This window comes from Callorhinchus milii, unplaced genomic scaffold (genome assembly GCF_018977255.1).
Source record: "Callorhinchus milii isolate IMCB2004 unplaced genomic scaffold, IMCB_Cmil_1.0 Scaffold51, whole genome shotgun sequence".
Taxonomy (NCBI): Eukaryota; Metazoa; Chordata; class Chondrichthyes; order Chimaeriformes; family Callorhinchidae; genus Callorhinchus; species Callorhinchus milii.
In genome coordinates this window covers 40,933-64,918 of record NW_024704792.1, presented here as the reverse complement: position 1 = coordinate 64,918, position 23,986 = coordinate 40,933, and the positions used below count along the sequence as shown (strand labels likewise).

At 47.1% G+C, this 23,986-nt stretch overlaps 1 long non-coding RNA gene across 1 annotated transcript; it reads left to right on the top strand.

Moving 5' to 3' along the window:
- Nucleotides 1-7,480: 7,480 nt before the first annotated feature.
- LOC103190509 lies at nucleotides 7,481-9,383 on the top strand. The gene is made up of 3 exons (XR_006085915.1): nucleotides 7,481-7,666; nucleotides 9,047-9,145; nucleotides 9,335-9,383. It is a non-coding gene; the product is annotated as an uncharacterized LOC103190509 (long non-coding RNA).
- Nucleotides 9,384-23,986: the final 14,603 nt, after the last annotated feature.

The following is a 23,986-nucleotide window of genomic DNA, read 5'->3' as shown; positions in this document are numbered from 1 at the left end:
GTGAGAGCATGTGAGGTGTGAGCACAAGGGCGAAGAGCACAGGTGGGAGCACAGAGGGGTTTTAAGTTAGCACAGTGACGGGTGAGCACACGAAGGAGGAACATAGGGGACGTGAGCATAGGGTGGATATCACCGGGTGGGAGCGAAAGATGGCTGACCACAGGAGTTTGCAAGCCCACGAGTTTGGCAGGAGAACGGTTGCGACCACTTGCGTTGGTGATCACAGGAGGCTGAGCAAAGTGGTGAGGAGCACAGCGAAGTGCAAAACAATGGGAGCATAACGTAGAATGAGCACTGGAGAGAGGATCACAGGGGACTGAGCACTGGTTGGTGAGCACACGCAAACGGCTGAACACGGGACGTTGAGCCCAGACGAATTGAAAAAGTATATGAGCCTCGTTGTATGGGAAAACACAGGGCTGTGAGTAAATATGGTGATGAGCGCAGTAGGGAGGAGCACGGAGGGCGGTGGAGTGGGGCTGAACACAGCGGTGTTGAGCACAGTGTGTTGAGAAAATAGTTGTGGGCACAGGGGCGATCAGCACAGGGCCTTGAGCAAAGGGGCGAGTGTGATCGCAGTGCGGGCAAAGAGTTGTGCCCAGGTGGGTGAGTAAAAGGAGCTGAGTAGAGTGGGGGTGAGATCCGGGATCTCGATCAGGGATCTTAGCAACAGCAACAGCAACAACATTGTGTTGTAAACTGTCGTGTGCACAGTGGGGTCGAGAACATGGTAGATCAGCATAGTTCGTGAAAAGCGGGGTATGAGCACAGAGGATGAGGACGGTGGAATTAGTATAGGTGTTTAAACACAGGTGAGGGTGAATGCGTAGGCCGGAGCAGAGTGTCCTTTTGTATAATTCGGATAAGCTTGAGCGGGAGTGAGCGTGGTATGGGGCAGTGAGCCCAGGGCGTTTAGCACTGTGCGGGGGCATGTGAGCTTAAGCGAGTGAGCATGGACTCGTCAGCACAGGCTGGTGAGCACAGGGTGCTGAGCACAGGTGTGAGAAACACGGGATGAGAACCAGTTCGGTGAGCAGTGTGGGATGAGGAGGAGGGGATAGCTCAGGGGGTGAGCATACGGGAAAGTGTGAGCACAGAGGGTACAAAGAGGGGCAACACAGGTGGGTTACGCACATTGGGGTAAGCACAGTGGGATGAGCACAGTGTGGTGAGCACAATAGGCTGAGCATAGGTCGTGTGTGGGCTCACAGCGGGGAAGCAAAGTTGGGGTGAACCAAATTGGGTGAATACAGTAGGGTCAGCCCGGGAGGGTGGGGGCGGATTTGGGTGGTGAGCACAGGGAGAAGTATAAGCGCAGTTGGGGTGATCCCGCGGGCGGGTGGGTGATAAGTATAGCTCTAGAGCGTACAAAAGGTTGTGAGCGCAGGGATTGTGGGCATAGGTGCGTGAGAATAGCGTAGGGAAATACAGTGGGTGAGCACATGGGGGAGAACACAGGGTTGCACAGGGAAGCAATGGTCAAGATAACCGGGCGGTGCCAGGAATGTGTTGAGCCTTGGTGGGTGAGCAAAACCGGGAGCACATGGGATTAGCACAAAGGGAAGAGTGAAAACAGGGAGGGCCCAATGGGAAAGCACAGTAGGTGGGAGTCTGTGAGTGCAAGCGGATGAATACAGTCGTGCTGAGCACAGCGGGGTTTGAAAGGCGGATTGAGCACAGGGAGCTGAGGCCATGAGTTGAACAGGGGCGTCGGAGTGAGCACATTGTGGGGTACATGTCAATGGGAAAATAGATGGGTGTGTGGGCACAGGGACTGAGCACAGCTGGAGTGAGCACAGTGGGTGGAGCATAGGGTGGGAGCACAGGCAGGTGGGAGCACTGGGGTCTGAGCGAACTGAGGGCGATGAGCACAGGGAGGGGTGTCTTAGCACATGGGAGTTTAGCACAAGGGTGTACGCATGTTTATCCACAGTTGGGTGAGCGAACGCGGAAGTGAGCCCTTGTGGTGGGGATTGGTCAGAGGTGAAGGTGAGCACAGAGAGGCAGGGCTACAGCAGCATGAGATTTGAGCACATGGGCTTGATCACTGTTGCGTGAACACAGGTAGAGCGAGCACAGATGTTGTGAGCATACAACCACAACAACAACACAAGATTCCATTTATTGAGCGCCTTTCACGTCGGGAGGACATCCGAAGGCGCTGTACAGTTGGGTCAGGACCCGAGCAAGGGGGAAATGGTCAGTGTGAGGGGATGGAAGGGAGGGAGCGAGGAGGCAGTAGAGAGTCGAGAGGAGAGCTGAAGGCACGGTCAAAGAGAAAGGTCTTGAGACCGGCCTTGAAGGAGGAAAGGGAGGAGGCACGGCGAAGGCACTGCGGGATAGAGTTCCAGAGTCTCGGGGCTGAGAGGAAAAGGCCCGGCCACCGATGGTAGGGTGGTTGGGGAGGGGGATGTGGAGCAAACCGGAGCCAGAGGAACGGAGGGTACAGGTGGGTAGGTAGCGGGATAGTCGGTCGGAGAGGCAGGAGGGAGCAAGGCCTTGTAGGTGAGGGTGAGGGATTGATCATATGTTGGAGCACAGTGGGGGTGAGTACAGGTGACACTGACCACAGCAGAGTGTGCAGAGTGGAATTGAGCACAGGACGAGTGTCAGCGGGAAGGTGTTCAGCACACTGCGGATGAGCAAAGGTGACTGAGAACCAGCGGTCTGAGCAGCGGGCAGTGGGTGAGCAGATGGTAAATAGTGCACGGAAGTGAGCACTGAAGAAAGGCTGAGCACAGGAGGAAAGGTGAGAAAAGTGAGGGCACAGTGGGAAGCACCGAAGGCGTGAACCCAGAGTGAGGATCCCATGGAGGATGAGCACAGATGGATCACGTGGGGGATATCATAAGGAAGGGTTGAGCAGAGTAGGTTGAGTACAGGGGTTGAGCACGGGGGGGGGGGGGGCTGGGGGTGCGCAAAATGTGGTGACAGTTATGGGTAAGCAGAGGGGGTGAGCATGTATGGATAGGTGAGAAAACGGACTGAGCACAGGGATCTGAGCTCGGATTTTGAACAAGGGCGTCGTGTTGAGCTCGTTGTCGGAGCACAGTGTAATGGGAAACAGTAGGTGGGAGAACAGTTGTTTGTGGTTACAGAGAGCGGGAGATTGAGCACAGCGAGGGAGCTGAGCACATGGTGGATTAGCACAGGTTAGATTAGTACAGGTTTGTGAGCACAGAGGGATGAGCATGTCGTGCGAGCAGCGAGAGGTGAGCATATGGTGGGAGCAGAGGGTGGTGGGAGAACAGGGAGCTGAGCACAGGGTAGATTGGCAAAGGGAGAAATCCTCAGCTGGATGAGCGAACGGGGTTGTGAGACATGGGATGGGGATGGGCAGAGGGAAAGGTGAGCACATGGATTGGGGGAGGGGATCTAACACCAGGAGAGTTCAGAAAAGTGTGTTGAGCACAGTTGAGTGAAAACAGGTGGAGAGACCACAGATGGTGGAAGCACATAAGGCTGATATTAGGGTTGGAGCTCAGAGTGGTGAGCGCAGGTGGGGTTGAGCACACCGGGGCGGGATGAATGGGATTCAGCACGAGGGGAAATGTCAGCAATGATTGTTGATCACGGTCCGGGTGAGCAATGCGGGGTGGGTGACGCCAAGGTTGTGAGCAGCGTAATGTGGGTGAACAGAGATGGGAGATTTCAGTGAAGTGAGCACAGGAGAAGGGTGATCAAAGGGAAGGCACAGCGTGGAAGCATAGGAGGGGTGAACACAGGGAGGCTTAGTATGGGGGTGTGGTGGTGTATGGGAGGGGTTGAACACAGAAAGCGTAAACACAGGGGGGTGCTGAGCACAGTTGGTAGCTGAGCACAGTGGAGTGACACGGGCCTGCTGGAGCACAGGTATGTGGCAACAGGAGGGGGGAGTGAACACAGAGGGCTGAGAAAGAGGGAGGCTGACAAAAAGGGGTGAGTGCGTATTAAATGGGAGGGGTTTAGAACAGGAATGCTGAGCACAGGTTGCGCAATGCATAGGCCGTGTCTGAAAAAAGATGGCGCTCAGGACAGGATTGAGGTCTGAGCACAGATGAAAGGTGGAGATCCAGGGAGGATGGGCTGAGCACATGACTACAGGGGGAGCGGCTGATCACAGTGAGAGGGGCTGAGCAGAGCACGGATGGGATGAGCACAGGGGAAGGCGCTGGTTGCAGTGGGGACGACCTGATGCATGGGGAGGCGTTCAGCAGAGGGGGAGGGACTGAGAAGACGGGGAGCAGCTGAGACAGGATCACTGAGACAGCTGATCACACGGAGAGGGACTGAGCACAGAGGGAGGGACAGAGCACATGTGCGCAGGGGGAGATAACTAGCATAGGGAGCTGGGCTGAGTACAGAGAGAGAGCTGGAGCTCAGGTGGAGGGGCTCAGGCTCGATCGAGGGGTTGAGTTCATGGGGAGGGTCTTAGCCCAGGTGAGGGTCTGAGCTCAGGGGTAGTGCTTAGCCAAGGTGGAGCGGATGAGCTCGGTGGAACGGCAGACACACGGGAAGGGTCTGACCTCACATGGACCCCGAACTCCAACCGACCCCGAAGTCACACTGAGCCCGAACTCACAGAGAAAGGTTTAATTACAGCAGAAACCCATCGCCCAAGCAAGATCGGGATTAAAAACTGTCAACATTTCTGGTATTGAAGCTCAGACAGAAACAGTCTCCAAAGCTGAGACTACACGTATTGTCGATCCTGATGTTCAGTATCATAGATCATAGCGAGTGTTTGTGAGATTATCTTCACTGCGTTTTTATTGCAGATGCGCTGGAGAAACCCAACATTTCCCTGAAGCCAGATACCCGGGTGTTTGTGAGAGGGGAAAGAGCAAAGATCTCATGTTCTGGGAAATACCCTGGTAGCAATTTCTCTTTTTTCAAAGACGGAGAGTTTGTCACATCACAAACAGATCCAGAAAAGAGCAACGTGGCAACATTCACTCCATCGGAAATCAGTGCAGGAAATTTATGGTGCAAATATAGCACAAACATAGACGGCCGAGAGCTCAAATCACTGGAGAGCGATCGAGTGGGAATCTTTGTGCGTGGTAAGATAGAGAACCTGGACTCTTTCAGCAATGACAATATATTGGCCCCTTGTGTCCAATCATAGTGATCGGCGTCCTTTCCACCCCCCTCCCATTCACCAATTTCTTCCACCCGCTCTGTAACACGAGTACCTCCCCATTACTGCCTCCCGCCACACCCTCTATTGATCCATCCCTCACTTCTCCCCTCACCCTCCATTCTTCCCCACACATCCTTCATTGCTCATTTTCTCCCTCAACCCCTCCCACACCCTTCTTCCCAATCTTCTATCCCAAAATCCCTCCCACAACTTCTATTCACCCCTCCATCACTTCATCCCACACGCTCTATTCCATTCTTCCCCACTCACTCCCTTCCTCCATACACTCTATTTCCATCTCAACCACTCACTCCGTTACTGCATCACTCTGTATTCCCATCTCCCTCAATCTCTCTACCCTCCCTCCTCTGTTGCCACATTCCTCCCACATACTCGCTCCCACACGCGCCTGCTTCCCACACCCTCTATTCCCCTCACCCTCTTGCAAAGAGCTATCTTCCTCTTGAATGTATCTGGACCACCTGATTCCACCGTTGGTTCAGGCAGCAAATTCCTCCACCTCACTCTCATCGGTGTGAAATCGTTGCTCCTAAATTTTGTTTTTGATCAACTGGGCCTGATCTTATCATTTTGTTTACAAACACATTTGAAGATCACACGAGATGTTCAGACTGAATTCGCGTCCTCCCGTCCCTGGCTGGAGCTGTGGGTTACTTCTGTCCACTACCCTCCCAAGCCACCCAACTCGCAACCGCTGCTACCCCTCCCTCCGCGTAAAGAAACACTATCTGGGGTCTGTCAGAAATCTCCCCCTTGACCACTCCGCCTTGTGCAGACGCTTTCTCGATGCTGAAAAACAAGCAAATGGTCACTCTTATTCTAACCCTAACTGTCTGCATGCAACACAGTGTCTGCGAGATTATCCTTACTTTGTTCTAATTTCATATCCGTCCAGAAACACATAATTTCCGTGAAGCCAGATTCCCGGGTGTTTGAGAGAGGAGAAAGCGCTCAGATGTCATGTTCTGGGAATTGTCCTGGCAGCAATTTCTCTTGATACAGAGACGGGAAGTTGATCACATCACAACCAGCTGCAGAGAATAATAATACGACCACATTAACCCCATCGGAGATCAGTGCTGGAAATTACAGGTCAAAATACACTACACAGATAGTCGGCCAACAGCACACATCACCAAACAGCGATCGAGTGGGAATCTCTATGCGGAGTGAAAGCGGAAGCCTGGACTCTCTCACCAATGATCACTTACTGCCCCTCGTGTCCAGTCACCGCGTTCGTAGCATTTTCCTCCCCGTCCTCACCCTTTTTCATAGAATCATAGAATTATACAGCACAGAAGGAGGCCATTGGGTGTTTAACCAGAACCATCTAATTCAATATCACGATTCCGCTTTCGTCCCATAACCCTTCAAACTTTTCCTACCCAAACAGTTATCTTCTTTCACTCGCTTTGTGAAACAAGTATCTCCGCATTCCTCTATATCCCCCTCTCTCCTTCTGCCCTTCCTTCAGCCGACTCCCTCACTCCATCCCACACACAATCTCCCTCACCATTACTGCAACTCACAACTGCATTCCACCGTCCTTCCCACAAAATCATACCCTCCCACACACTGATGACTCCCACAACCTAACTGCTATTACACTCTGCCTCCATCACCGTTACTCGCTCCCACAACCTCCATTCTTCCCATACGGTCTACTCCTGCCTTGCACCCCCTCACTACCTCGCAAAACTTCTAGTACACTGTATCTCATTCTCTGCCACACCGTCACTTCAAAACTCTCTATTCCCCTCTCCCTCGTGTGACGGTCGCACTTCCTCATAAGTGTGTCTACACTATCTGTGTCAGCTGCAGATGCAGGAGTTGAGTGCCAACATCTCACTGCCCTCTGTGTGAAGTCCCCTTCTGCGTTTTCTGTTCTACCACCTTGTTCCAATTGTTATTTAAAAATACGGATGAAAATCACCTGAGAGGTTCAGATTGAAATTCCATCCTCCTGTCGCAGTGTGGAGCTGTGTGTTACCCCAGTCCCGGCCATCACTGCCCACTTGGGCCACCCCACTCTCAGCCGTCGCTCCAATCCCCCTGTGTAAAGAAACACTTCTGGATCCTGTTCTGAATCTGCCTCTCAAACCCTCCCCAACGCCCCTCGTTCAAATGCCTCATCGAGGGTGGGAAACAAATACATTTTCAGTTTTGCTTTATCCTGAATCGTGTCCGTGTCACGGAGTGGATTTACGTGAGATTATCTTCAGTGTCTTTTCATTCCAGATCCTCTCCAGAAACCCACCATTTGGATGAAGTCAGATTCACGAATGTTTGCGAGAGGGAAAATCGCTCAAATCTCGTGTTCTGGAAATTATCCCGGCAGCAATTTCTCTTTATACAGAGACGGCGAGTTTATCACATCGCAACGTGCTCCACAGAATAAAAACACGGCTACATTTACCCAATCAAATACCAGTGCAGGGAATTACTCGTGCAAATATACTGCACATATTGGCAGCCGAGAATTCACATCACCAGAGAGCGAGCAAGTGGGACCCTCTATGTCGGGTAAGAGCTGAGTAAAATCTCATGCAATAACTTGTTTGTTTTTTGACCATCGACAGCAGCTCCTGTTGTAGCTACGCTTCGCACCATCGATGGTATTTCTATGTTATCGCATGGTGTTGACCAGATTATCTGATGCGAGACATCACAGCTGTAAAACAGTTTCCAAACCCAAACATCCGAGCGATCCCCACACAGCATGTTCGGGATGTACTGTCCCGCACTAGGCTTCGGGAACACATCACTCCCACCCTCGCTCGCCTCCACTGGCTCCCCATCTCCCAGAGGATCGATTTCAAGATCCTCATCTTCACCTACAAGGCCATTCACGGCCTCACTCCCTCCGACCTCTCCGACCTACTATCCCACTACCTACCTGCCCGTACCCTCCGTTCCTCTGGCTCCGGTCTGCTCCACATCCCCCGCCCCAACCGCCCGACCATCGGTGGCCTTCAGCCTCTCAGCCCCGAGGCTCTGGAACTCTAATCCCCAGTGCCTTCGCCGCCTCCTCCCTTTCCTCCTTCAAGGCCGATCTCAAGGCCTTTCTCTTTGACCTTCAGCCTTCAGCTCCCCTCTCGACTCTCTACCCCGTCCTCGTTCCCTCCCTTCCCCTCAGCCTGACCATTTCCCCCCGGCTCGGGTCCTGACCCAACTGTACAGCGCCTTGGGACGTCCTCCCGATGTGAAAGGCGCACAATAAATGGAAGCTTGTTGTTGTTGTTGTTGTTGTTGTAAAGCTTTTCCTTTGCTGAACCGCTTCTCCGTCACGTTCTTTCGTTTTTATTTTGTTGTTTGAGGCAGGATTTGGCGATTCCAGATCTTGTAGTTACATAGCAGCTATTATTTAATAAACTGCACCCCACAGCTTGTTACTGAGCACAGTGTAGTACATAGCCCCTTCTTTCCTGGCTAGGACCATCCAAACCGCTAACACTGGCTTGGGCTATAAAAGTCGAGTGGGTAGACCTCCACCCTCCGGTGACCAATCTTCTCCCAAACCGCTTGCCGGTGTGCCAGGCTGGACTTTGCTGCCATCTGCAGTCCGCTGCAACACTGCGGAGCCGTCTGGCTCAGGGATCGGATTGGTGACCACCATCAAAGGTGGAATCGATACTAATCTTCCACAGCTGGGCAGGTCACCATCGCAGCACCGAAAGAGATCCTGCTGATCTTTCCCCTCACAGGGTCAGAGGGCGACAGGCTTTTCTCTTGAGGACAGAATAGGGGAGCTTGGGCTATTTTCATTGGAACAAAGGAAACATTAGTTTCTGTAGGGTTTTCTTATCGGGAGATGAAACCAGATTGGCGTCTTGAACATGATACATTTTGTTATCTCTGCACTCTTCAAAGACAACAAATTTCCTTGTCCATTTTCCTCACTAGCACGCTGGACCGGGATGCTCACTCTAGGACTTTCAGTGGGGATTGTCACTTTGACAGTAATCACTGGCCTTATACTGGGAATCTGTGAGTACAAGAGAGGTAAGTGGCCATTAATATTACTCAATGCAGAATATAATTGTTCGTAATAAAGGAACAGCCAGCTCATCGCGTTGGTGCGGTAGGAAACTGCACTTTACAAAAATTATCTTTGAATGCCTTTTGATACTGGATGAAAGGGAAGGATTAAAATAAATAAAACAAGACGTTTATTACATTTTGTATTCGCAGTTAAACACAACAGTTCAAGAAGGGATTGGTGAGAAGATTTTTATTCTAATCCCATTCTCTGTTCTCTCCCCATGTTGTCATTGTGGTGCTGCAACTCTCTATCTGATCCCGTTTCGTGCTCTCTACCAGTTTCTGTACTGGTGCTCGCTATCCCACTGGAGCTCTCTACTCTAATGCCACTCTCTGCTCTCTTCCTATTGCGTACCCGCCAATGGTTGCTCCCCCACAATTCGGCAGGGCACCCAAGGGCGGACTGTTCACTAGGAAAATGAAATCCTACCAATTCAGGGCTCCGCGTGCGGTGTGGAGGTGCGCATTTGCAATGGAGGGGTTGGGGAGGGTAGGCCGATCCTGCGAGCCAAAGCCCTGAAAGGTAGTATGGTTGTAGCTGGACAGGCAGTGGTGAATGTTTATGGGCAGTGCTCTCAATTGCAATCTATGTATGATTAGCTGGTTGGACCACAGCAGCTACCCCGAGACACACGATGAGAACCGCAAGCCTGATTCTCGCAAGTCTGTGCCTCATCCTCATGGTGATTAGTTTGGCAGGGACGCTGCACACTGTTTACAAACGCAGGAATTTCGACGTGTAGATGTTGTGACTGTAAGTCGTAAGCACGATGGTGTGATTCCACATGTATCAGATGCCTGGTCCACCCCACCCCCATCAACCTTAAATCATAATTGTCCAGCGATAAGGGAAATATTTGCACAGAATCATCTTCTCACCCCTGACCCCTAAACCCGCCCCCACATCTCAACACACGCCCACTCCAGACTTACAGCAACCCCCCCAATAATACCCTTTCCACACACACACCTTTGTGTCACCGAGTTCACAGAAACCCTTTAGCAAGTTTGCTATCTCTAATCCAGAGCAGGTTTCTACATTTGTCCTGCGTTCACCAGCTTTTGAAATCACTGTCTGCGAAGCTTCCTACTGCTGCACAAACTGCTGCACAAGAGACATGTACTGAACAGGCGGCGACCCCTCCCCCAGATTAAAGAAAATAGTTGTTTGTCAGCCGGTGAAATGACTGTCCATTTGTCTGTGTGTGTGTCTATGTCTGCGTGTCTGTCTGACAGAGTGTGTCTGTCTGTCGTTCATTTCTCTTAATTTGAGCAGCTTCAAGAGTTCTGTCTTTCTGATTAGATGATAATCCAAGGAGCAGTCTGCCTGTTCAGGTGTACATTTGATAACCCGTGGCACTACTCAAAAAGAGAATTTCTCCCTCCATCAAACAAAAGCAGTTACTCACCCAATGACTGTTTATGGGCCGCTATCGTATACCGTTGACTGCCATGTTTCGCTCACAAAGTAAAGTCACTCAACTGTATAGTCAATCCTGTGAAGTGCTTTGCCATGTCTCGTTGAAGTGATAATGGGTTATTTCAAACAAAATGATTGGTAATATATTACACTTTGTAATATACATGTTATTGACATTATCATTGCTAATGTTCATTCATATTACTGATATCCTTAATAATACTGATATCCTTAATAATGTTAAGAAATAAAAGTGAGTGTTATTTAAGCATTCTGGTGTTAATATAATCCCTTATTTGTTTGTTTGTCTGTTTGTTTGTTTACTTATTTATATATTTGTTTATTTATTTGTTTGTTTGTTTGTTTCTTTGTTATTTACTCTTTGTTTATTTAATTATTTAAGCACTCTGGTGTTAATAATAATCCCTTCAAAAAACAAAAAACAATATTAAATTGGTCATTTTCAATCCACGACTGTTTGTGGGATATTGCTGAGTGCAATTGGCTGCCGTGTTCGCCCACAAATATACAGTCAATTCACTTTACAGTGTGTTCTGTGAAGCGCTTTGGGACGTCCTCCAGACGTGAAAAGAGCTATATCAAATGCAAGGATTATTATTATTAAACCGTGTTTGTCTCAGTGAATGGTTGAATGCTCGTTGCTTCCAGCTCTGAGTATTGACCGCTTTGTTGGCCCAGTGTCTGCCCAGTTCAGCCCTATGTCTCGCCTGAGCCAGAAGGTGGTGTATTTAACCCCTTGTCGCAACTTTCGCGTGATTCGCTTGAGGAGGACGTCCCAAATCGCTCGACAGTCAGTTTTCGGTTAGTGATTTGGTCTCTTTCAACCGGACTCTCTCTCTCTCTCTCGCTCTCCCTCTCTCTCTCTCTCTCGCTCTCTATCTCTCTCTCTCTCAGTGTACTGGCCGATAATCCCCAAAATAAAATTGATCGCTCGCTCGACGACTGTTTGTGGGATACTGCTATGCAATATTTGCTTCTGCGTTTCATTCACGAAACAGTACACTTTTCATTAGATTGTGAGAAGCACTTTCAGATGTTTTGACAACATGTTGACGCGCTAGATGAAATATAATAATAATAGTCCTCGCATTTGATATAGCGCTTTTCACATCGGGAGGACGTCCCAAAGCGCTTCACAGAACACACTAACCAGTGCTCTAACCACTGAGCTACAGGACCCCAGAATGCAAAAGATCTATTTCTCTCTCAATTACCTCTCTGCACACTTAAAAACTGAAACGCTCCATTTTTTTAGCTGATTTTTCTCTGTCTCTTGTGTCTGTCTATCGCTCTACCTCTCCGCCTATCTGCCTCTCTCTCTTTCTCCTTCTCTCTCTATCTATCTATCTCAGTCCTTCTGTTTCTCCTCAGCATGATCCAGAATACGGTCTCTGGCAATTATACAGCCCTCGCATCTCATGTGGCCTCTCTGTTCATTGGGATCAAGGATAATGACACTGATTACAGTCCAATATCCACATCTTCTGTGGCCTCAATTTGTCCAGGAAGGATCCTTGCATTTGATATAACACCTTATCGCAACTTAGAGATGTGCCAATTTGAAAGATTTATTAATCCTAAAGTGTGATCCACCAATTGACTAACAAGCTGGTTTCTTCTTACTGCAAGTAAAGAAAGTCGTGTGGGTGGATTAATGGAATATGCCTAATGTTTTTCCCTTTCCCGGAATCAAAACCAAGTCCCCTGACTGGCGAACCATGTGGCATCACCAATATGTTACAGGACTCCATAACAATAGGCTGGTGTAGAGACTGTGTGCGATACATTCCCCACAGCTGGCTAGTGTAGTGACTGTGACTGTTACATTGCCCACGACAGGCCATGTAGTGTCTGTGTGTATCTCACTGCCCACAGGATGCTCGTGTAGTGACTGTGTCTGGTATGCTTCCCACAAGGCCTATGAAATTAATTGCGTGTTTCACTTCACACAAGAGGTAAATATGGTGACAGTGTGTGTCCCAATGCCCAAAAGTAGGTAGTGTAGTGGCTGTGTGTGTGTGTTACTCTACCCCTTGAAGATTACTGAAGTGATTATTGGTGTTAAACTGCACACAGGATATCATTGTTGTGACTGTGTATGCTTCACTGCCCAGAGAATGCTAATGTAGCGACTGTGAGCGTCACACGGCCTATATGAGGCTAGTGAAGTGACTGTTGTGTTATACTGCACACAGGAGGCCAATATTGTGACTCTGTCTGCTGCACTGTCTCCAGGAGGTCAGTGTAGTGACTGTTTGTTTTACGTTGCCCTCTGTAGGCTACTGTAGTGTCTCTGTGTGTTAAGGGTTGGTAAAGAAAGCTGCAAAGAAAGCTGCTGCATCCGCAGAAAATGATCAAGTGGCAAAACAGCAAATCCTCCCGCTTCCCTCACCACCCACACCCCCAAAGCACCGGTGGCTATTAAATAATAATAATAATAATAATAATCCTTGCATTTGATATAGCGCTTTTCACGTCGGGAGGACGTCCCAAAGCGCTTCACAGAACACACTGTAAAGTGAATTGACTGTATATTTGTGGGCGAACGCGGCAGCCAATTGCGCACAGCAATGTCCCACAAACAGTCGTAGATTGAAAATGACCCAATTTTTTTTATTATTGTTTTTGGTTTTTTGGAGGGATTATTATTATCTTGTTGATACTCGTCAACAAGGTGATGTCTCACCACTGTAATCATAGACAGACTGCAGACATGGTTGGGAAGAGAGACTGCAGACATGGATGCAGTGGGCATGGAGAGAAGGAATAACATGACCAAATCCAGTGGCAGACAAGAAGCTGTCGATTCTCCCTTCTGCTGATGTTAACCCCCAAATACTCTTTTCAAAGCCACCCATTTCCTCTATGATTGTTACCAAATTGCATTCGCTTAAATTTAAAATAAAGGAAATATATATTGGTGTGAATCGGAGCAAATTTCTTAAAGCTGCTGGTTTGCCATACGTCTGTGGTGGAGGCTGGAATTTAATGGTAAGAATCTCATTACGTTTTTGTCCTTTCATTGTCACAATCATAGTTCCTGGACATATTGACTCATTAAACCCTATTTCACAATTGCAGTCGTGATTTCCCTACTTGTGACGATATTTGTGCTTTAGGTTCTTGACACTATTACGCTCTGAACAACAATTGCCTAAATGGTTAAGAAACGGTATTGTTTAATTGCCAACTATTTCGAAAATGTACTTTCTGAAGCTTAATAGAAACAATGGAAGTTACAAGGATACACCATCACAGATACACAAAGCTACAGGAACAAACGTCTAACATTACACATTAATTCTGCTTTCTGATACCTCTTCTACGTCTCCAGCTTCCAATACCCCAGGCAGATTGATCAAGATTTCCATCATCTTTCCCCTCCCACCAACGACAGTTTCTACTACCGGCAGCTCCCACCGCTGGCAGAAGCCAACTCCAGTCGATGCATAATCCGGCAAATTTGGACTAATTTCATCCGATCTGTCTCATGATTAAAGGAATTCTGCCAAGGACAAATTATGTTATCAGGGTTTAGTTCTATTCCTTACAGTGCAGAAGTGGAGGAGACACTGTTAATCCACACCAAAATGAAGTGACCCTTCCTCAACAAACAATTGATTTTCTTAGTGAAAAAAGCTAAAAAACACAGTGTTTAGACTTGTTGCAAAATATCTGTCGATATTCACGTATCTACATTATTTGCCTAATGTACACCACTAGCCGATCATGAACATTATGGCCAGTTGTACAGAGAACAGACCTATTATAAGGAGAGCAGTCCTTTTATGTAGACAACACCAGGCCTGTTAAAAACAGACCAGACTTGTTATACAAAGATGAGGCATCAAACAGAGACTAGGCCTGATATACAGAGACAAGGCCATCTATACAGCGAATAATCCTGTTATACAGAGACCAGCACTGTTGTACAGACACAAGGCCTATTATGCAGAGATCAGCCCGTTACACATAGACTATGCCTTTATACAGTGAACAGGCCTAATAAACTTAGAGCAGTTTCTGTTACACAGAGACTTGGCTTGTTATACAGAAACCACATCTGTAATAGAAAAGGACAGTCATACAGAGAACACGGCTGGTATCAAGAGACCAGAACCGTTATACAGACACAATACCTGTTGTAGAGAAAGCAGCGTGTTTACAAACACAAGGCCTGTTATACAGAGACCAGTCGGTTATACGTAGACCAAGCCTGTTGCAGAGAGTACAGGCCTACTTTACCAAGACCGTGCTGTTACAAAGAGAAAAGGACTCATATTCAGAGAACGAGCCTGTTATATAGTTACCAGAACTGTGATACAGACAACGTGGCCTGCTATACAGAGACAAGGCCAGTTATACTCAAACAAGACCTGTTACACAGAGGCTAGGCCTGATATACAGAGATCAGGCCAGTTGTACACAGAATACTCCTTTTATACACATATCTGGCCTGTTAAGCAGAGATCAGATCTGTTATGCATTGAAAAGGCCAATAGAGCAACAACGCCTGTTATACAGAAATAAGGTCTGTTACATACAAAAGGCCTGTTATATAGACAACACGCCTGTTATGCAGACACATGGCCTGTTATGAAACAAGAGGCCTCTTATACAGACACAAGGCCTGTTCTGCGGAAACGAGGCCTATCATACATAAATCAGTCCTGTCATACAGAGGGTAGGCCTTTATACAGAGCATGCCTGTTATAAAGAGCCCAGGCCTCTAACACAGGGACCAGGCCTGTAGAACTGAGACCAGGCCTCTTATGCATACACCAGGCCTGTTATACAGATAGCAGTCCTGTTATACAGAAACAAGGCTTGATTTAAGAGATCGGGCCTGTTATACAGAGACCAGCAATGTTATACAGAAACCAGGCCCATTTTAGAGACAGCAGGCCTACTTTAAGGAGAACAGGCCTATTATAAAGAAATCAAGCCTGTTATACGAAGACCAGGCATGTTTTCCAAAGACCGGCCTGCTATACAGAGACAAGGCCTGTTATATTGAGATCAGCCTGTTATACAGAGAAGGGAACCTTTATACAGATATCTGATGTGTTATAAGTTCATCAAGCCTGTTATACAGAATGCAGGCCTTCTTTGCAGAGATCAGGCCCATAATCCAGAGCCATGCCTGTTAATTGGTGATCAGGCCAATAATACAAAAAACGAACTGTTATATAGCTAGCAGGCCTTTTATGCAGAGACCAGATATTTTACTCGGATACCAGGTCCTTTACACAGAGACGTGGCTAGTTGTAAAAAGACCAGGTCTGTAAAAGAGAGTCCAGGGCTGTTGTACACAGACCAGGCTTTTTATGCAGAAATGAAGACTGTTATAATGATCCTGGTGCTCTCTGACAAATTGGTGAATGGTTAGTGCTCAGCGAAACAATATTGCCAAGCAAGCTCAGCTGACAATTGTAAAGCTTGTACAATGTGCTTTTAACACATCTTAAAACTCTTGACACTGTTGTCTGGGTACCGAGCTGGAGTTGGGAAATTTGGTCAGAAGACTGTGTTCATTTGGATTTTGAACATGGTGAGCAAGGGAATCAAATACTCATTGCCAATCAAGCAGAGCCTTCTGGAGTGAGCTGCGACCAGAGTACTGAGTGAGCATGGGAACTTGGTGCAGAGACGGAAGAAGGTGTGAAGTGAACTACAGAGTTAACTGATAAATTATAAGTTGATATAACAGAACAGGTAGAGTGTCGAGAACTTAATATCCGAGAGTTTATGCACTGGGAGATTGTCCTGGAATATCATTTCTGCAGGAATTGTCTCTGGCTTGACACACTCTGATTCATAATTGTTGAGCTGCAGTGCGAGTCAGACACACTCCGATTGAAAAGGAAGGGACAGGAATTTCTGGACAGCTTTATGCTGAAGTCGTTCACGTCCCTTAGCAAAGCACAGATAAAGGAAAGAGAAGGTGCTACTTCAGTGAGCAGAGCAGTGGGTATCTAAGAGAGGAAGAGGAGTAGGCCACGCAGACACTAGGCCTCACCAACAGGTAAGATGTATTCGATTCCTGCGAGTGCAATGAGAATGACTGTGGAGAGTCAGAAGGCACAATGGATCAGAAGGCTATCCGAAGCGGGGAAGAGGAGAAGCGAACCGTAAATGTGACTTGGCGTTTCAATTATTAGGTGAATAGGAAGTATCATTTGCAGCTAAGAAGGAGTGCCCGAAGCGTACGTGGGCTACCTGGTGCCGGTTAAGGAACTCAAAGCAGCTGAAGAGGAATTTTGAAAGGGAGGGGGCAGATATCGTCCTCCACGTTGGGAGAAACGGCGTAGGGAAAAAAAAAACGGAAGGGGATGCTGCAGAGCGAGTTTCATGAATTAGGATCTAAGCTAAAGGACAGTTTAAAGGACTCAATGCGACACGCACGACCTCCTCTCTCACACTCAACCACGTTATTGTAATCATTATCACTTTTCCTCTGACTTGGAAACAGGTTCCGCCAACGTTAAGCTCTGAAATGGTGCTCTGTGTGAAGGGAAAGCGCTTTTATTGTTACTAGCATATAATTTTGGTTTTATTGTTGTTCTCATTATAAAAATTATGTTATATTAGAATAGCAGTATGATATCAGTATTACTAGTATATTAATATTGATAATAGTATTACTGATATCCATACTGTCAACAGAGAGAGAGACTGTGTGTGAGATACAGAGAGAGACGTTGTGTGTCAGAGACGGAGAGGCACTGTATGTGAGAGACAGAGAGGGACTGTGTGTGAGAGATAGAGAGAGATTGTGTGTGTGAGAGTGTGTGAGAGAGACACAGAGCGAGACTGTGTGGGTGTGTGAGACTGAAACCATCTTCCTCCAGAGACAGCGTATAAGACGCAAATAGAGACAGTGTGTGTGAGAGAGATAGAGAGACTATGTGTGTGTGTTTAAGAGAGAGAGCGACTGTGCGCAGATAGACTGGGAGTGTGGGTGAGACTGTGTGTGTGAGAGAGAATGTGTGTGAGACATAAAGAGATTGAGGTGTGTGAGAGAGAGAGACTGTGGGTTTAAGAGAGAGAGAGAAACAGATACTGTGTGTGCGTGAGGGAGAGAGAGATTATTTCTTCGTGTGAGAAAGAGTGTGAGAGAGAGTCTGTGTGACTGTGTGTGAGTTTGTGAGCTGTCCGTGAATCCATTCTCCTCTTACACGAGCACAGACATGGCAGGTCAATATCAGACAGTCAGGACCTGCCGCTCATTCCCATCTCAGTCAGTGAGAGAGACAGCCACAGAGACACAGAGACACAGACTGTGTGGACATGTGTCTGTCTCTGCGTCTCTGCCACTCCATGACTACAGCTCCCAGGACGCCCCGCGCGGTCCGGCCCCGTCACCAGAGGCCACTAAGCCGTGAAGCATGACGGGAACTATAGTTTCCGGGTCTGTGTCGCGGTCTGTGGCTGTGATTGTGATGTCAGAGAGAGAGGGCGACAGAGACAGTGTGAACGAATGTGAGAGACACGAGGTGTCTGTGTGTGTGAGAGTCAGAGAGAGACTGTGTGAGAGACAGACAGAGACTGTGTGTGTGTGAGAGTCAGAGAGAGACTGTGTGAGAGACAGACAGAGACTGTGTGTGTGTGAGAGTCAGAGAGAGACTCTGTGAGAGACATGAGGAGACTGTGTGTGTGAGACAGAGAGAGACTGTGTGAGAGACAGACAGAGACTGTGTGTGTGAGAGACAGAGAGAGACTGTGTGATAGACAGACAGAGACTGTGTGTGTGAGAGTCAGAGAGAGACTGTGTGAGAGACAGACAGAGACTGTGTGTGTGAGAGTCAGAGAGAGACTGTGTGAGAGACAGACAGAGACTGTGTGTGTGAGAGTCAGAGAGAGACTGTGTGAGAGACAGACAGAGACTGTGTGTGAGACAGTCAGAGAGAGACTGTGTGAGAGACAGACAGAGACTGTGTGTGTGAGAGTCAGAGAGAGACTGTGTGAGAGACAGACAGAGACTGTGTGTGTGAGAGACAGAGAGAGACTGTGTGAGAGACAGACAGAGACTGTGCGTGTGAGAGACAGAGAGAGACTGTGTGCGGAGAGACTGTTTGTGAGAGATACAAAGATATTGTGGGTGAGCAAGACACAGAATGTTTTTGGGAGAGGAACAGACACTGTGTGTGAGAGACAGAGAGGGAGAGAGAGAGAGACAGTGTGACAGAGATAGACTGTGTCTGTGTGTTTGATCCGCAGACAGAATGTGTGTGTGACAAACATAGAGAGAAACTGTGTTTATGAGACACAGACTCTGTGTGTATGTGAGAGAGATTATTTGTGCGTGTATGTGAGAGAAAGAGTGAGAGAGACAGAGACTGTGTCTGTCTATGTGTGAGAGAAAGTGAGGTGGTGTGTAAAAGAGAGACTGGGAGTGACTTTGTGTCTGAGCCAGAGAAACCTTTTATGTGTGAGACAGAGAAAGACTATATGTGTGTGTGAGTTGTCCTGAATCCATCCTGCTTTTACTCTAGCGCAAACAATCTATCCATCCATCCACCCACCCACCCACCCACCCACCCACCCATCCATCCATCCATCCATCCATCCATCCATCTATCCATCTATCTATCTATCTATGAGAGAGATAGATAGATTATGCATTAAAGTAGACTGAAAGTGACTTTGTGTCTGAGCCAGCGAAACCTTTTATGTGTGAGACAGAGAAAGACTACATGTGTGTGTGTGTGAGCTGTCCTGAATCCATCCTCCATTTACTCCAGCACCAACACTGCAGATCAACATCAGAGAGTCAGGACATACCCCTCATTCCGCAGCTCAGTCGGTGAGAGACAGAGACACACAGATAGACAGACACTGTGTGAACATGTGTCCGTCTCTATGTCTCTGTCTCTGTCTACAGCTTTACAGGATGCCCCGCGCGGCGCCATCACCAGAGGGCTGTAACACTACACCAAATGCAACGATTATTATTATTGTTAAAAAGAACTTTGCAGATTCGAAGACGGTTTCAGTACAGAGAAAAGTGGAGAAGAAAAAACTTCCATGGAAACTCTGGCGTGAGCTGCAGTTCCTTTTGTTGCTTTGTGGTTAAGATTTCAGCCGTTGTTGCAGGGCGTTTTTTGTGGTTTGTGCTTGACATCCGGTAAAGCTGCAAATCTTACACAATAACAGTAGTTCAGCTGCACACAAACCATTGGCATTTGAAATCATGTCTGATATTAAAACTTTTATAGCTTGAATTGAGCTGAAATGGACTCCATCACCTGGAGAAACTCCCATCTCTTCTTACAGTAGTGTCGTGAGATCACTTTGGCTCTATCACACTTACGCTCTCTCTCTCTCACTCTTACACTCACCCACTCTCTCGTTCTGTCTTTCACAATCACCCTCTCTCAGTGTCTCTCGCGCTCACGCGTTTTCTCTCTCTCTCTCTCCCTCTCCCTCTCTCTCTGCTTCTCTGAGCGTGTATGTGTGTGTGTGTGTGTGACAGGCTTTATCGCACAGCTCACCAACTGTGTGTGACTCTCTCTCCTCTCTCCTACACTCAGGCGGTCACGCCAGCAACAACATCACGTCTCTCCCCCTCGCTCACCCTCACCTAACATCACCAGGTTGACTCATTCCAATATTCCAACCTCACCCTACGGCAGAAATGCTCCTCTCCTTCACTGATAAGGGCACGGCAACTGCTCCCTGGTAACTGGTGACTGGCAGCAAAAAGAAAGACGCGACCAATTTCTTCCTGGTCACCAATGATTGAACGGAGAATGAGAGAGCCAGAGAGAGAGAGAGAGGGAGAGCGACAGAGAGAGGGACGCCCAGTATTATTGTTACTGTTATTATCCACCAGCTTGGACTCAGTATTGTAATATGAGTAGTAGTATTATATTATTATTGTTACTCTGTTAACCATATCGATATGAAACAACAACTTTCACTTATACAGCGCCCTCCATGCAGGATGGACTCTATATTTTGTGGGTGAAAAGCAGCAACAAATTGCATAAAGCTACGTCCGCAAAAAGATTACTTGTAATAATGCTGCTTTCCATACATAAACACGGAGTCACTTCACGCTACAGTATATCATGTGAAGCGCTTTGATGACGTGATAATTCGCTGCATCAAATGCAAGGATTACTAATATTGTTAAAAAGAACTTTGGAGATTCGAAGACGGTTTCCTTACAGAGAGAAATGTGGAGGAAAAAAACCTTCCACGGAAACTCTGACGTTAACGTCAGATCTTTTTGTTACTTTGTGGTTAAATATTTCTGCCGTTATTGCAGGGCGTTGTTTGTGAATTGTGCTTTTGTATCCGGTAAAGCTGCAAAGCTTACACAATAACAGTAGTTTAGCTGCACATAAGCCATTGCCATTTGAAATCATGTCTAATATTGAAACTTTTATACCGCTTGAAATGAGCTGATACGGAATCCATCACCAGGAGAAACTCCCATCTCTTTTCCCAGTAGTGGCGCGAGTTGTTTAGCATCTGACCTGAATTGGACACAACCTGGAAATCAATTTCTCATCTGATCTGAGAGGCATAAAGAGAAAGAATGAGAAAGGGAGACATAGAGAGAGAGACCGATTGTGAGAGACATAGAGTGAGAAGGAAACAGACAGTGTGAGAGACACATGGGGGTGTGAGGGTGGGAGTTTGTAATAGACAGATAGATTGATAGATAGATGGAAAGACAGACAGACATACAGACAGACAGTTAGACAGATAGACAGACAGACACAGAGAGACAGACAGACAGAGAGAGAGAGAGAGAGCGAGAGAGGGAGAAAGTGAAAGTTATGCCTTGTGTGGAGTAGAGGGAGAGTGTGTGAGCAGAACAACACCTCCAAGACAGTTCAACTCCTATGAGGCCCCTGTAAGCCACTCCCCAACCAGGAAGATAAAAATCGTTTCATTTGGCAAAGAGCCTTTCATATCGGGAAGACATCACTTGATATTCCAAGGGAAACACTGCAAAGGGCATTCTTCTAAGCGAACAGAGACTCTACCCTGAATAAAGTGCGCCGTAGAAGTGCAAGTTGTTGTTGTTGTTGCAGTTGTGACAGTATTTTGCGAGTGAAGGTGCCAGAATAGTTTGCCACAGTAACGTCACACAAACAGCCGTGCAGTGAATCACCGATGCTTTTAGGATTTTGTTGATCAGGATAACACACAACAATAGGAACAACATTACACATAGAGCGCCTTTAACGTCCAAAAGCGCTGGAGAATACGCAAGACGGCAACGTCCGGAAATTCAACCCGGACCTCCTGCTTTTCCTTGAATTTTCAGAGCCCCGAAGCGAGAATCATAGCCCTCGACCAGTTGACAGCGTTCTCTGATTTGTAATAAAAATTCTGAATCAACTGCAAAATGTGACTCTTTTCCCATCACTCATATTTCAATGGTGAGGGGTTCAAAGGGCACCAGCTCCAATTCTGTGAAGAAATCGTTGACTGTAACGCAGGTGGTTTTTCTGTGAATCTTACAAACTTTTATGATCTTATAAAACCTATAGCCTGTCCAACACATTGTTCACAGAACAGAAGCCAGCATGATCCTTACTTATCTAAGCATTAGTCTCCAATTCGGGCAAACTATCTGCAGTGACTCCCCGATGCAACATTGTCACAGCCGCTGAATTTTTTGAGATTCCTGGGATTATCAAATGCAAGGATTATTATTAATAGCTGAGCTCCTGATTAAAATCCAAAATATCCCAGTGATTAGCAATCCAGTTCAAATACCCTTCTTGAGTACAAATGTACTGGTTAACAAGGGAATGTCTATCACGAGCTCAAAAAATTTTCTGGAGAAAAAAATTCACATTCCTTTAACTGCTTTGCCAATTATATTGAAAGATTCCATCTATCACATCCACGCACCGGCTTTCTCCTCACATATCTCACATATAGAGTGAAACTGCTCAAAACAGAGCGGCGGAGATTTGTATTAATTCAATGTTGTGTATTGTGGAGCTGGGGAGCCCGCAAGGAGGGTATTGGAATAGTCCAGCCGGGAAATGAGATGGAGTGGATGAGTGTTTCGGCTGCTGTCGGCGTGAGGTAATAATGCTTTACATTTAATATAGCGCTTTTCACGTCGGGAGGACGTCCCAAAGCGCTTCACAGAACACACTGTAAAGTGAATTGACTGTATATTTGTGGGCGAACGCGGCAGTCAATTGCGCACAGCAATGTCCCACAAACAGTCGTAGATTGAAAATGACCAATTTATTATTGTTTTGGGTTTTGGAGGGATTATTATTAGGCTCTTTGTGGAGTAAGGAAACTTGCCCAAGGTTTCGCCCTCTGCGTGGAATTGAACGCAGATCTCTCGCTCGCAAAGCGAGTGCTCTAACCACTGAGCTACAGGACTGCACGAACGGATGGGGGCCGGCAATGTGGTGGAAGTGGAAAAAAGTCGTACCGGTCAGGGAATGGATGTGGGACAGAAAGGAAAGCTGATGTTCAATAGCTTTGCTGATTTTCCTGATTAAAATTGTGAGTTTCATACGCTACCTTCACGTTATCTGACATAAATGCACTTTGTTTCTGAATAATGTATTTTCTGAAATATTGAATATTTCTCTCAATACTCTGCAAGACGTGTTGAGGCGCTATAGGAAATGTAAATATGGTCTTTATTACTAAAAATACAGATTAGAGATTCGAAGATGGTTTAATGTCCAGGGAAATATAGAAACAAAACTCTGGTAAAGAGCTACTCTACTTCTGTTGTTTTTCCATTTGCAGTTCAATGTTTCAGCCCTTTTTACAGGAATGTTTTTTGTATTTGGCGGATTATATTCGGTAACACTGCTAAAGTAACGCCGCAACAGTGTTTCAGACGTTGCCATTTGACACCGCGTAAATATTATTCCTTTCACATAGATTGAATTTAACTGGTACGGACATGAACATATGCAACAACTCCCTTCTGTTTTCTAAATAGTGTCGCCGAATCCTTAATATCTTTCCTCAACAAGGTACAAACTGTATCTGAATTTATCAACACAACTGAGAGCCTCAAGTGGAGAATCAGACTGTGAATGTGAGAGAGTGTGGGTGAGAGACACAGCGTAAGAGAGAGGGAGTAATTGTATGACACACAGTGCTTGATAGAGAGATGGAGAGAGAGGGACTGAGTTTGTGAGAATCAATCAGTGTGAGTCAAACAGATAGAGACTGAGAAAAGAAAGGGAATGACCGAGAGACCTGCAGACCGAATGACAGACAGCAAGTAGGTTTTGTTTGCTCTTGACAGCCTGTTGAGCTGGTCTGGTGATATGATGAGGGAAGTACAGCGATACTTTCATATAGGAAAACCACAGAGACCCGTTCTCACAGCTCAGCTTCTTTCTCATCTT